The 14,941-nt window shown below is 41.2% G+C and overlaps 1 long non-coding RNA gene across 1 annotated transcript in view; it reads left to right on the plus strand.

The window, feature by feature from the left end:
- The window catches only part of LOC128780791 (uncharacterized), a 57,400-nt gene that overhangs the window by 16,069 nt on the left and 26,390 nt on the right, over positions 1–14,941 (plus strand). The window lies entirely within an intron of this gene.

Consider the following 14,941-nt stretch of genomic DNA (forward strand, 5'->3'; position numbering starts at 1 on the left):
ATCATTTATGTAAGTGTGTTGCTCACTGTCTGGCTCATTGTAAGTGCTCAGTAAGTAATAGATAACTGCTTTGCTGGAACGTTAAAGTGTTCAAACATTTTTTTCCATATAAAATATCTCACTGATGGAGGTTGTACAAATTTGTAAAACATTCATACATAGTTACCAACTGTAAGACTATGTTATTTTGGAATCAGGATTCTTCAGCATCAAGTCAGGGACAGTAAATATTTATTACAGCAGCATAATTCTGTTGCTAAGGCTCACGAAACATACTTATTAAATTGACAGATAGAAAGAGGTTTTTTAAATTAGCTGTAGCTGCCTTGCAAAGCAAGAGAAGACCAAAAAAAAAAGCCTATGTCAAATGCTTGGGGAATTTCTAACTAAGTTTCTTCTGATGGCAAGACTTATCCCCTATTAGAAACACATATGGCATGAGACTTTGTGACGTTTTCTGGGATGAGTGTGAAGACTGCAGGGTCAGCTAGATTTGGGGAGTGGTTGGTTGATCCTGGAATCTCAAGTGGAAGCCAAGCTTAATGTTTCTGAGTCATGTTGTTTTTATATGTGAGGTTCTATGTTTTATTTGTTGGTAATTTTTATGCAGCCTTTTGCATCCATTAGAAACGTGGACATTTTATGAATTACAACAGAAAGATGAATTTCATCTACACAGCTTTGGGCAGAAAAAAATTTCTTCTGACAAAGTCTATTTAGTTTTATTTTATTCTCGTATTTACCAGTTTATACTAAAGGGAATCCATTCTTATTTATATTACTGCCCTATTTTAAAGACCCTTTCCACTTGCTTTTCACAAACCTAGACTCTACTGGTAGATGACTTTTCCCCCCTGCATTCCTTGGGAAGCTTACACACCCTGAATGGTAAGTGGAAAGCAACCAAAAACCCAGTTTGCAAATCTGTGTACTTGAAAATTGCTGGAGTCAATTCTTTGTCTGGAGCCTGGGAAGCATACTTGATTCTGTTGCTAGGTGGCAGTGTTCTTTTAGGAAAAGATGATTGTTAGAGTCTACAGGTTCCTTTCTGAAACAGAAAGACACACACTACCCCTTCATTAGCAACTTTTCACTCAGACTTCCTGATTTCAACCCACAAAGAGGCACCAACCCCCACTGTCTGAAATTGCCAGGCTGGAATGACCAAACAAAAATTCCTTCCTGCTAGCCACTATTCACTGCAAAACAGGGCATTCTTCAGTATAAAGTACCTGGCTGCTTTCAGTACCTGTAAAAATCCTTTATGCAGAGCCCGGAGTCTATCTTAGGTTCTAGTAAACAAGTGATATAATCTCACTTGTTCAGTAATTGGTGGTGGTGTACTGAGTTCACAAAAGAGCTCAGCACTGCCGTTAGGACGTGTCTGTGTATAGTGTGCCTAGAACTACTGAAGGTTGTTTTTAAAACGTTTCTTTCACTCCCTAACCAGGTAGGTTTGCCAGATTTCGCAAATAAAAATAGCAGTTAAATTTGAATTAGAGATAAACAACAAATTTTTTAAAAGGCAGGTTTATCGAGGTATAATTTACATATAATAAAATTCAGCTTTTTAGATATTAGAGTTCTATAAATTTTTACAAATGTATATACATTGTGTAACTACTACCACAACTCAAGGTATAGACTATTTTCATCATCCCCAGAGTTCCTTCATGCCTCTTTTTAGTCAATTCCTTAGTCACCCTCTACCCCCCATAACCACTGCTCAAATTTTTGTGTTCACAAGCTAACCTTTTCCACAAAGTCAAATAACTGGAATCGTATAATACATAGCCTTTTGTACCTGACCTTTTTTATACCAATTTTGAGATTTATCCACATGTAGGTAGCAATTACTGATTTGTTTTTAGTGTAAGTATGACCCCTGGACTAATTAGGACTGACTTATAATCTTAAAAAAGTATTTATTGTTTTTCTGAAAATTCTGAATCCGTGGGCCTGGAGTGGAACTTGGAACCTACATTTTTGATAAAACCTGTGGTGTGTCCACACAGGTGATTCTCAAATCCCACTTTCAACCCCAAAGATCTGAAGCAGTGGGGTGGTGAGTTTCCTTGAGAATCTGCTTCACTCAATCAAGTCTTTCACCAGAAAAATATTCAGAGAAACTCAGTAATTGCACACAATTTGAGGAAGTTGCAGGACTCACCAAGACTCAAACACCCCGTGAACCTGAGGCTAAGAGCTGCAGCGCTGTCCTCTCGTGGGCCTTACCGGAAGCTCAAGTCTCCCCGGAAAGTGAGGGGCTAGTGAGTTCATTTCAGATGCTCCCACTCCCTCTACTCATCGTTTTCCCCACACTCTCAGCACAAGGGAATTTTTTTGTCTTTCCACAAAGTGTGATGCCTTGCGACTCTGTTTCCATTCCTATTTAAATGTTTATTTATAAAAGCAAAAGTGAATTAACTGTTTATGTATTGTAAAAGCCAGGCAGTTGTCACAAAAGTCTAAAATTGCAAAGAAAATTAGAAAACAAAAAAGAGTAATGCATAGTCACCACCCAAAGATGTAGTGAGATAATCATTTTATTTGTCTACATCTTTTTCACAGCTGTGATAATAGTTTAATGATGCCTGCAGGGCTCCCACCCCAAAGAGTCTGATTTACTTGGCATGTGTGTGTTCTGGACTTGACATTTTTTAAAGCTCCTTAAGTGATGGTCACGTGCAGCAGAGTTTGGGAGCCGCTGCCCCAGGCACCTGTCATCAACATGTTCTTAGTGCTCCTCTGTGCTCTCGGTTGGACCATGCGGAATGGTCCATAGAACCCACTGGGAGTCGATTGTAATCATAACTGTGCATCAACACGAAAGGAAAAAAATCTTCTAGTTACTAGTTTATACTGAAGGGATATCTACAACTGGCCATTCATGATGAAGGATAGGGGCGTGCTGCTTGAAGAAATAAGGGTAGGCTAGAATGGGAGAAAATTACATGTAGAAATTGTTAGATTTCACCACAAACCCCCGGAGTGGCCTGAATTCTTGTGAATGAGAGCTAATCAGGAATGAGTAGGAAACAGAGACCATGGTGGCAACGCTCCCAGAGGAAGACCTGTAACAGAGTTAAGACTGGAGGCACCAAGGTCAACCCAGGTCCCTGGAAGTGATGCAGTCATGCTCCAGTGACCCGAAATCCTATCCCCAGCGAGCAAATATGTCACGGACAGGAGTCTGCTCTCAAGGGGAAAGTCACTGCTCCACCAATCCCAAACTTTCCCAGGGCTGGCATTGGAGATCCCGGTTTGCTTTCTGTGTGGTGAGACTTATTGCAAGTGAAATCACTGTGGCAGTGCAGGTACCAGCCTTCGAGTATTCGCTAGCCCACGTTGCAAGGGTTTTTAAATTCAGCGACAGCCTTTAGTCTGCAGTGGACTTTGGGAAAGGGGTTGCAAGAGTCTTGAGTCTTACTTTATGAGCGGTCTCAAGGAATCTCTTATGGTTGGTTGTGCTCATGAAGAACTCCGCAATCACAATGACTAGGCCCCATCCTCAGATTCAGATCTTGGAGAGAAGGACTGAAATAGTCAGAGGCCTTCTCAGTGCTTCTCCTCAGGGGGCCTTTTATCTGAAACATATGTTAGCCCTCATACTGATGGTGAAAAAAATGTGTCTGGGGACCTCAGAGGGGAGATTCTCATATACATATCAAGTTAAAGTTGTTGCAGATGTCTTTTAATGTAACTTACTATAAAATTATGGTAGTTAGATCTGCTGCTAAATACTGTTATTCATTATTAAAGTAGCACATATGAGATCTGTCCAGCCGTGAAATATGAAAAATAGACATATTTCTTGAAGAAGATACAAGATACAGGAAACATTGTACATAGGACAATGACGCCTCAGTCCCCTTCAAAGTAGGCACCATGGGACCTCACACAGTTTTCCCAATCGCCATCAGCTGCTCTGTATTTTCCTGAATCTCATCAATGGTCTGAAGTCTCTTCCCTTTCAAAGGTGATTTTAGTTTTGGGAAAAGCCAGAAATCACAGGGTGCAAAATCTGGGCTGTAGAGGGGCTGAGTCACCTGGTGATTTGTGGATTTGCCAAAAATCTCTGCATGAGACGTGATGCATGAGCAGGCACATTGTTGTGATGAAGCTGCCAATCACCAGTTGCCCATAGCTGCAGCCTCCTGAATCACAGAGGAATGTTCAAGCTTAATGCTAAATTTGATGCAGTTTCATTGCTGTACTCGCTCAGTTTGAATGCGATGGCCACACACTACACATCTCACTCAACGGCATCTACCGCCCCCACTGACTAGTACAGTGAAGTTGTCACTGTTCATGCATGTGCTTTCCAGTCCACTTTCCGTGGCTGCCAGGTTGCATAGATGTTGTGTGAACTGTTCTCATTATATTAACAATGGTTGGATTTTTTTGGACAGACCTCATTTATTACAATAAACATTTTAGTACCTTGACAACTATATTTCAATATTATTCATATTCTTTGTAACCTATGTTTTATTTTACGTATTTGCAAACATGAACAGGGTTTCATTTTGTGTTATTTGAAGTGATGCTTATCACTTCTGTGTTTTAGTTCAGTGGTAATTTAGGAGTTGGGAGGAGAAACTAGCAGAGGGAAATAGGGGAATTTTACATTGTTACAGCTTATATTCTTTCATTATATACTTTATTTTCTTTGTTCCCAGGGTATTTTTTTAATCTGATGGTGTTGCTTACATATGCTACTTTACTCTCTGTACGAGCCTTATTCGAATTACCTTTCCCAGTGAATAATTATTTGCTTCCCGATGGGCGGCTTGGACTACTGCTGCTGGTTCTATCGCAGAGTCACTGATAAGGCACATTCGTGAGTCTCAGAATCACTCTCAGGAGACTGATTTCCTTTCTGTGCTTTATCCCATGATCTGACCTCTCCTTTTCACAGATTTGGGAGTTGTAGTTCAGGTACATTGCTTAATAGCTATATTTTCTGTATATCTAGATCACAGGTGGAGACGTGACTTTAAAAAAATCACATGTTCAAAGTTCCAAAATCAGTAGTAGGAGCAGCCCAGAGATGGTTGATGTACCATCTCCCTTCATTGCTATCTTCGGAATAAATGTCAAGAATCAAAATGGAGTTTATCTATTTCAGGAGACCTAATCGTGAACTTCTCAGGGCTATTTTTGTTGGGGAGTATGCTGCAACATTTCTCCTGAACTCTTTTCTTAGAAAAGAGTTCAGACACATGCCAGAATGGCATTTCAGAAGCTTATTTTACCAGACATGACAGTAAAGGAAACTTACATTTGTACTAGTGAAAGTTAATGTTCAAAACAAATAAATGTGTTTATTTATGTGCATTTTAACATCACTTTATATAATGAACACGATTATATTTTCATATGTTTTTGTGAGTTTTATGTAATTCCCTCCCATTTGTCCTGGTATGATGTGAGGTCAGCCCATTTCATGTTCAGCACCTTTGATGAGCTACCTAGAGACCAAAGAAGGGGTGCAGGGACAGACTGGTATGTAATACTGTGTAGCTAAATAGTTCTTAGCCACACCATTCCCTTCATCTTTTCTTGGGTCTGTGACCTGAGAGGAAGCTACAAAGGTATGTCTATTGGCGTTAACAGAGAATTGAGGTAGCAAGGTCAACGTGTTACATTTCTTGTAGAGAATGCTTCCCTGCTAATTTTTTTTGGAAACTGTAAGTCTCCTGTACATACTTTGCACTTTTCCTTGTAGTATTATATGCTGTTTATTTTCACTTTAACGATGTGTTAGGTTTATGCATGCTTAAATGTAAACGACTGCGATTTTAATGGAGAAAGATCATGGCAAGGGAGCATTTTCCATAATCTAATTTTTTAACAAAAGGTCAAAACAGTTTTATTCTCGAACATTTATTAAAATAATGTTTGCACAGGGTTCTGCTTGAGGAAATCAGCTCCGCTTGCACAGTGACGGATAGCAGTGTGAAGAAACACAAACACAATTGCGTGTGCCAGTGCCTGTCTCTGCAAGGCAGTGTGCTGTGCGCTGCAAGGTACTCGCCGACAGCCTCTCCCTTCATGGCCTGCGAATCTCATAATGGGGAGGAGATCATCACATAAAGCACAGAGCAGGGAGGTAAATGACAAAAGAAAGATATACACTAAGAACTCCGGGAGTTCCAAGAAAGATAAGCCTCAGATTCCAGCCCTAACCCTAAGGGTTTTTGAACTATGATGGCATAGCTTCAGGCTTGCAATACACAGGGGTAGGTTCATGGTTGTATATGGTTCTTGCTGTTACTAATAAAGGGCAGTTTTGTTTCCCATTTGGTTATTGCTTCTTGCATATATTTGATCTAAAATCCCACAAGAAGGAACGGTAAGCATCAGGGCAGGGTTCTTGGTTACTTGGCATTAATGCAATCATAATTGCATACAAGACTCCTCTTTCTCTGAACGGCTACGTAGCGATACGGAGTGTGGATATCACTATGGATATCACTATTTATATGGATACCTACATAAGAACTGGTATTTGGGCCAAAGTACCGCTTAGGGAGAGTGAGGCTGTTAGTGCACCTGTGATGGCTGGCATCGTAAACGGAGATAATATTAGATTGTTAGGAAAAGAGGCACTTTTGTGGTCACAAAATGCTCATCTCAAGATACGCAGACCTTCGATATTCAGATGTTTTGGGTGCTGCTACGTGGAGATATTTTTGTTTTTGGTATTTTTGTTCACCAGTATTTTATTTTACTTTTTTAAATTAAAAAAAAAAGATTTTACTTATTTATTTTTAGAGAGGAGAAGGGGGAGAGAAAGAGAGGGAGAGAAACATTAATGCGTGGTTGCGTCTTGCACTCCCCCTACTGGGGACCTGGCCCACAACCCAGGCATGTGCCCTGATTGGGAATTGAACTGGCAACAGGTTCGCAGGCCAGCACTCAATCCATTGAGCCACACTGGCCAGGGCTTTTCACCAGTATTCCAAACAGTAAAAGCTATTTAATTCCTGAGGACTAGAGAGCACTAATGTATGAAACATTTGGATTTAAATTCCTAGTGCTTGGCATGGGTAGGGGGCACTAGAATGGTAGTTCCAAATCTAGTTTCTCTTTATGTTATTTTGAAGAGATTGTAAGGGGGAGAAAAATCACTGTGAAATTCAGCTTTAGGTTCAGGTGGCTTGTTCCTAGGTCCTGGAATTCACTGTCCCAGCCGCTGACCATCATGGTCTCTACCAGCACATGGCCTCATGCTGCTTCTGCCTTGTTAATTTTATAAGCTGAAATCATAGATGTGAGCCAAGTTTGTGGGTTCAGCTGTGGTGTGGTTGGGGGTTGGCATCTGGGGTAATTTTGTTTTAAACAAACGTTCGAAGAGAAGTGGAAGTCCTTATTTGTCAGGTAGAAATAGAGAAAAAAATCAATGAGATTATTAAAAGTATAAGAGCTGAAAAGGAAATTCAAAAGCTTGTGCCTAAACACTTACCTCCAGGCTCAGGTTTGTTTCAAAACTCGAAGAGGAATGTGGTCATCATATAAAGCAGGTGTTGGTCTTACAGTTTGAACAGAAAGAACATGAACCACATCTTCTGTATTCCCCCATCTCTTTCCCTGCCTCCTTGCCCAAGAACACATCAAGGCTCTGCTCTGTTCTTTGACTGCCAGCAGCAGTGTGGTCTGGATTATACCATATGCTGGGATCTAGAGAAATAACTTTGCTTGGAAATAAACTGCTGTTGCGGCTTGGCATTCATGTGTTTCGTGGGTGTGGGCTGATCCATTCATGTGTTGTATGCTCTGCTGACCCTTAAAAACTTCAGAAAACCAGAGTGGTGAGACAGTGGAGTGGGTTGGGATTCATCTACTTTTAGAGAGGTTTGAGGGCACTCCACCCATCCCAGGCCACAGCTGTGAAGAAAGGAACTGAGACTCTGTGGAGTGAAGCAACTCCAGCTGAGAGTGAACAAAGTAAGAAAGGAGGATGGTGAGAACAATTGACTGTAATTTCTTTCAGACTTAAACTTCAATGAAGGGAGGGGAATTTTGTTTTAGGACTTCCATTTCTCTCTAGTGAATTAAATGGGAGAAAATTCACATTTTTCAGTTTGGGGGTGTTCTTTATTGTTTGGTTCAGACTCGTGGTTTAAACTCTGGCAAGCCAGCCTGAACGCCATGATTGCACACAGGGATGAAAGGTAGGCTAGAAGGTGAATTTCTTGTGTTGAGTGACCTGTGGCCCTTAAGTGGACTTAATGTACCGTGGTGACTCATTTTAGAGGCTTTTGGGGACAATAAACTAAAATATTCTAGGAGGGTTCTAAGGAAAAGTAATGAAGTGACTAATGTTGGGGCAACTGTGCCAAGTCTGAAGGAAGCTCCACTGCTTTAAAATATGTGGGATTCTAATAAGGTGGCCAGCTTCTCCTGAGCTGCTGGGACTTTCTTAGTTTTAGTATCCCAGGAGTCCTTTCCCAATCCTGTGTATTAGTGCGGTTTATCCAGAGAAACAGAATCCGTGGGAGATACATATAGTATAATTGACTGTAGTTTCTATATGTAGTTATTTATATATGGAAAGAGACATTATGAGAGATTGGCTCACATGATTATGGAGGCCGAGAGGTCCCACAGTCTGCGCTCTGCAAGCGGGAGGCCCGGGACATAGTCCAGTCCAGACCCGAAGGCCTGGGAACCAAGAACACTGATGTCCAAGGGCCAGAGAAGAGAGATGTCTCCTCACCCAGGAGAGCAAATTAAGCCTTTCTGCACCTTTTTGTTCCATTCAGGCTCTCAGCAGACGAGAAGATGACCACCAGCCCTGGTAAGGGCAGTACTTTTTAAATCAGTCTATTCAAATGCTAATCTCTTCCAGAAACATTTTCACAGATACACCAGAAATAGTATTTTACTAGCTATGTGGACATCCCTTAGCCCAGTCAAGTTGAGACACAAAATTAACCATCACATCCTGTATGAGTAAAGGATAGCCCAACACCAGTGGCCCATAATTTCTGTTTGCCAACCCCAGGGGTTAAGAGGCAGTCAAAAATGAAAATGGAAGTGGAAGAGACATTTCAGTTGTCTCTACCCACTTGGTACTGGTTCCCTGAGAAAGATGGAGCTATTGATCAGCTTGGATGGTAAGATCTCTGGACATTCACTGGGTGCTTTTTGTTTTTAACTTCTGGGTGTGGTTGCTGCGTTTGAAAAGCCTATCCCCCACGCGGGCTCTACTCACTTGCCTTCCTATCTCAGAACAAAAAACAGAGTCTGCTTTCCAGAGACAGGCCAGCATTGTTTTCTCCAGTGGTTCCCAGCTGGGGGGGTTCACCCCCCAGCAGAGACATTTGTCAATGTCTGGAGACATTTTTGATTGTCACAACTGGGAGGGAGTGTGCTATTGTCATCCGGTGGGTAGAGGTCAGGAGATGCTGCCAAACATCTTACAGTGCACAGGTTAGCACCCCCCACCCCACTAAAGAATTATTGGTCCAAAATTTCAGTAGTGCCAAGGTTGGGAAACATTGCTCTTCACTCTCTTCTTTCTGTGAGGTTATGTATATAAGGGGGCCAGGGCATAGGCCATCCTGTTTTCTGCAAGTGCATTCAGTGTGTTGCTTACATGCGGGGGAATAGAAGGCCTTAGGTCTCTCCGTCTCCGCCAGCTTTTTGAACCTAGACTTCATGAGAGAGTCTTGCATTGTCTGTCTCGTCTGATATTTTAAAAAGTAATCATGGGTTTACCTTTTGCCTGTTATTCCTCATGTTTGATCCCCTCCACTGGGAATTCATAAGGAAGAGTGGTGACTGACAAGTCATGATTTGGACGTTCTTTGTTTTGGGGCTGAAGCACCATCACCATATGAAAACTTCGCCTTCCACCCGTTGTCCCCTGTCAGTGTACCTTCAACCTTGCTCTCTACGCACACTCTGTCCTATCAGTGGCAAAACACGCTCACATTTCCTGTTACAGTTTAACAAATAAATAAAAAACATACTTCAAAAAAGCCCTTTCCCTTTATCCCACACCCCTCTTCTTTATTTAATAGTAAATCTTCCTTGAAAGCGTTGAGCCATAGCAAATTTAACACAGCCAGTGAGTGTTGTATGGATAAGTGAGGTAAGCCCACGCTCAGACCCAGACCAGATATGTACTCGCATCAAAACACAGTCAAAGTTACTGCTTTCATGCAGCCTACCCTTAGTAAGTACTGTTACAGGTGAACAACACAGAAAGGTTAACAGGTGAATCGCCTTTAAAAGTTCTTGCTGTACCTGGGACACAGAACATTAAAGAAAGTCAAGAAAATGCGAAAGTTCAGGATACTCTGAGTTAGGGACAGATGACTTCTAACCACTGAAGCCAGATTCTCACTTTCTCTGACACCCTTGAGGCTAAAACTCAGGCATGTGACTTAAAACTCCCACCAGCTGCCACTGTCAGACTCAGACTACGTTATTGGTGATGCAGAGAATCAGGACTGTGCATAATCACCCGTGAAGACGGTGGCATCCTGGACGGCCCTCTCCAGTTTCCAGAGGCAGTAGTGTATTTCCCGGAGTGAGGTCCAAGGTCCAGAAGGGGTGATGAGAGTAGTAAAAGAGAGTTTTCCTGTCCAGCCTCAGAGGCAGGGTGTCCTTTATGGAACACTGAGATTTAGGGTATCTCTGATACCCTAAATTCAGTGTTAGAGAAATCTCAGTGTTAGAGAGTTTGAGTATTGTTATTTGCTATGTAGCCTCTCAATCTGGTTCTTCAACTTTCTTGGATATGAAATCTCCTATCTTTTATCTCCTTAAAAGAAATCTTGCCCTGGCTGGTATAGCTCAGTGGATTGAGCACGGGCTGTGAACCAAAGGGTCACTAGTTCGATTCCCAGTCAGGGCACATGCCTGGGTTGCAGGCCAGGTCCCCAGTGAGGGCCACAAGAGAGGCAACCACACATTGATCTTTCCTTCCTTCTTTCCCCCTCCCTTCCCCTCTCTCTAAAAATAAATAAATAAAATCTTTAAAAAAAAAAAGAAATCTCAATATCTTTTAACTCCTTTCTTTACTGACTAAATTACCTAGAATTTGTTTTTGTTGCTTGTTATCAATAACCCTGATTGGTAACTATCTGAGACCGCTTGGCAAAATGGCAGCCAAATGTGATATAAATACGACCAGTCAAGCTCTGTCAACAAAAAAAAGGGTCAGTTAAATGAATTGTTTAATAACAACGTCATATTTTACTTAGATTCTCTGCTCTAACTGTCCTCTTCTCTCCTTCCATTCATGGCAGCTGCGTCTATTATAATAGAAATGGTGCAAGTCGAGTTTTCTTTTCTGTATCTTAGGATTAAATCCCTTCTGTCCCCTTAAGTTGTATCTAAGCCTTGAGTACAAAATGATAGATGGGTAATAATAAAGGAAAGGAAACAGGAAATAAGGGAGAACCGATAAGAGGGGTAGGCATAGACTGTTCAGATTTCAGCACTCTACTACAGAGGTCTGCAAACTTCTTCTGGAAAAAGACAGAAAATATTTTTGACTTTGTGAGCCATAGGTTTTTGTCACAATAGCTCAACTCTGCCATTGTGGCGAGAAAGCAGCCATAAACAACACATAAGAAAATGGGTGCCATTGTGTTCCAATAAAACTTTATTTACAAAAACAGGTATTAGGCTGGATTTTGGTTATAGTTTGCTGACCCTCGCACTATGGTTCTAGTTAGTTTGTTTTTTCTTCATGTTTACATTTAAAGCCAATTGTCTTATATTCATTTAGTCATTCACTCATTCATTTATTCATTTTCTAATCACTTATTGAATACTTATTTTCTTTCCACAAAGATTCGCATAACTTAAGGCGCTCACAGTCTGGGGTAGATCTGGTAGAAGTATTCTACTGTTGTTGCCTTAGTCATATCCACTCAGACTTCTCTCTCCAGTTCACACAGGCCCAGACTGCTACTACCAGAACTCGCATTTCTTTGCATTAGGAATTTCTCTGGCCATGAGTTGTATAGACGTGCATTCCTCAAAGTTTCCCAATGCTCTCTTTCCCGTGAATCAGAGTGGGCTCTGTGACCACTTTTTCTAAGAGAATCTAGCAGATGTGAATCTTTGTAATGTCTGAGCCCAGCCTGAAGAGATTGCCAGCTTGTGCTTCCTATCCCTTAGAACATTTGCTCTTAGAATCTAGGCTCCATGTAATGAGAAAGCCCCAAGAGCTTCATGGAAAAACCAGTGTGGAAAGGACCCAGTACCAAGAAACTAGCCACAAGAGTGAATGAGAAAGTGGATCTTCCAGCCGTGGTCAAGCCATCCCACCTGATACTGTGTGGGGCAGGAGTGAACTGTCCCCACTGATCTCAGCCTACACTGCATATTCACTAGCAAAATGCATGATGTTACTTTAAGCCTCTACATTTTGGGAGGTTTTCAATGCAGTCATAGATACCCAGAACATTCACCTTGGGCTGAAAATAGTTGTGATTATCAGCCTTTAACAGATGAAGGATCTGAGATTTTGAAAAATTAAGCACACTTTGCCCAAGGTTTCACAACTAGTAAATTACAGGTTAGGTTTTCAAACCCAGGCTGCCAGATTCCAAAGCCCTTGTTATCTGCCTTGTTCATCTATCTTGTTCTTACTTTAAGACAAATACTGGACTGAAATGAAGTGAAAGGAGACAATAACAAGATCATAGGAGATTGCCAAGCTAAGGCTGTCTGGTGCCACTTTCGAGGGAAACATTTTAGGATTACGATTCTCCCCACCCCACCCCCACCCTGACACCTGGTCTCTGCCTGGTTGCTGTCATAACACTTACCACATGCTCTACTTGCTTTTCCCCTGCATTTGGCTGAAGTTGCTCTGGATATGTATAATCTCTGTGTCCCTATGCCTGGGTTAGTGCTTGGCTCATAGAGATATTTGATAAATGTTCTTTGGATAAATCCTGGAATGCATTCTGGATGCACAAAGAACTTTATCAGCTAGACCAGAGATACTATTAGACGAGTGCTGTCTACAACTTGAAAAGCATGGCAAAGATGTATAGTTAGTTCTAAGTTCTCTCATTCTGTCCATCCCTACCCACATCTGCCTCCCCAAGTTAATCCATGTTAAAACCTGGTTGCATCCCTCCATGCTTTTCTTCATGCTCATACAAATTTGTACAAACACATGAACATGTTATGTAATTTTGGCCTGTTTGTTATTATTCAAATGTTGTCTTTCCATTTCTCTGCAAAATGTAAGCAAGCTGTGTGTAGGTACAGAAACTACAGATTCTCAAGTCAAACTGATTAGGCTTAAATCCTGGTCCCTTGCTAACCAGCTCTGGCAAATAATTTACCAGTCTTTGGCAAATTATTTAACCATGCTTGTGCTCAGTTACCTTATCTATCAAATAAAGTAGGGGAAATAGTAGTTCTCATCTTACAAGACTGGAAGGTGTACACACAGAGCTGACACACAGTAAGTGTTCTAACAATGTCAGCTACTCTGCCATCAGTTGATAGGGTCTAACTCATTTTTAAGTAGCTGTATAAAATTGCATAGAATGGAAGTACCAACATTCACTTAACCATTCCCAATGATGGCCCTTAGTTGTTTCCAGTCTTGTTACCACTATAAAAAACGTTGCTACAATAAACATTTTTGGACTTAAATCTTGGTGGTTCCCTCCGTAGAAGATATTACTCATCTGTGTTAATCTAAGTGACTAGATTTATACCTGACACAGGAGGGGGTGTATTGTTCTCCACACACCTGGGTCTCAGATATGAACTACTGCAGTCCCTCTGTTCCAGAGACCGGGCAGCTGTTGTCTGTAGCCAGAAATCATGTGAGCTGCCATGAGTCATGTGCCCATAATACTTTTGGTTAGAAGTTCAGATGGGTTCTTTTGGTCTGGGGTTCAAGCTCCTAAGTGGTTGAGAACTTTGTCTTTTTGGATAAATTTATTTTAGTAGTCAGGCAGGTGAGTGTTGAAGAAATGCTCAGTAATGAAATGACACTGGAACCTTCAGTGTCTTTAGCTTAGAAGAGCATGTGTCTAAAATTAAAAACTGAGAAAGAAATAGGCCTACCTTCTATAAGTGAGTGTGCCATGTTCTTTCATATTGAATGCCCTGTGTGATTCCATTCTTAACTGATCTTCCACTTGGGAAGCTATTGGTAATTCAAACTACCCTGCGTAAGAATGTCTGCTGCCTGGTGTAGGACCTGTGTCCAGCATTTCTTCAGCAGAATAGGCTCTTTGCTAAATTCAGCCCTTCTTGTTCCCTATTTCTTATTTCCCCTTTCCTTTGTACTTAGATCTCAGACCCTGGAATAGTCTCGTAGTACTACCCCTGAGATTTAGAAATAGATTACTTTCAAATTGCCATTTCCTCACAACAAAAGCAGCCTTTCTGATTTCTTGCTAAGCACTTCCCAAGTTCCTAAAACAGAATATGTAATATTCCTTGGCATGTTCCTGCTTATCACTGATCTTCCTTCCCAAATATCTAAAAAATATTTATTACTCCCCTTCTGTGGGAAAAAAAGGATCTTGCTTCCTTCTGCTACTTTCTAGTGGAAATGAATACCAGTACACCTCCCAAAATAAACAGGCCTCAGGCGCCCATGAACACAAAAAAGCACTTGACCATACAGAGGCATGTGAATCTGTACTCAGCAGCCATTTTTTTTTTTTTTTTTGTTAGCATAAAAACAAAACAAAACAAGGAGTCTAAGCCCTTAGTCTTTATGAGTTATTCCCAGCAGGCTTTTGTCAATCTGAAACTGGAGAACATGGGGCCACAGATATAAACGGTATGAGGGAAAATAAGTGATTCCAACAAACGGGTTTACTTTAGTATTTTCTATGATATGCTTCAACAGCAGCGATACAGGTTTGGGAAGCTTGGCAGAGCCCTAAAATGGATTTGTATATTGCAGCTGTCTTCAAATAATATTTTTGTT

This window comes from Desmodus rotundus, chromosome 1 (genome assembly GCF_022682495.2).
Source record: "Desmodus rotundus isolate HL8 chromosome 1, HLdesRot8A.1, whole genome shotgun sequence".
Taxonomy (NCBI): Eukaryota; Metazoa; Chordata; class Mammalia; order Chiroptera; family Phyllostomidae; genus Desmodus; species Desmodus rotundus.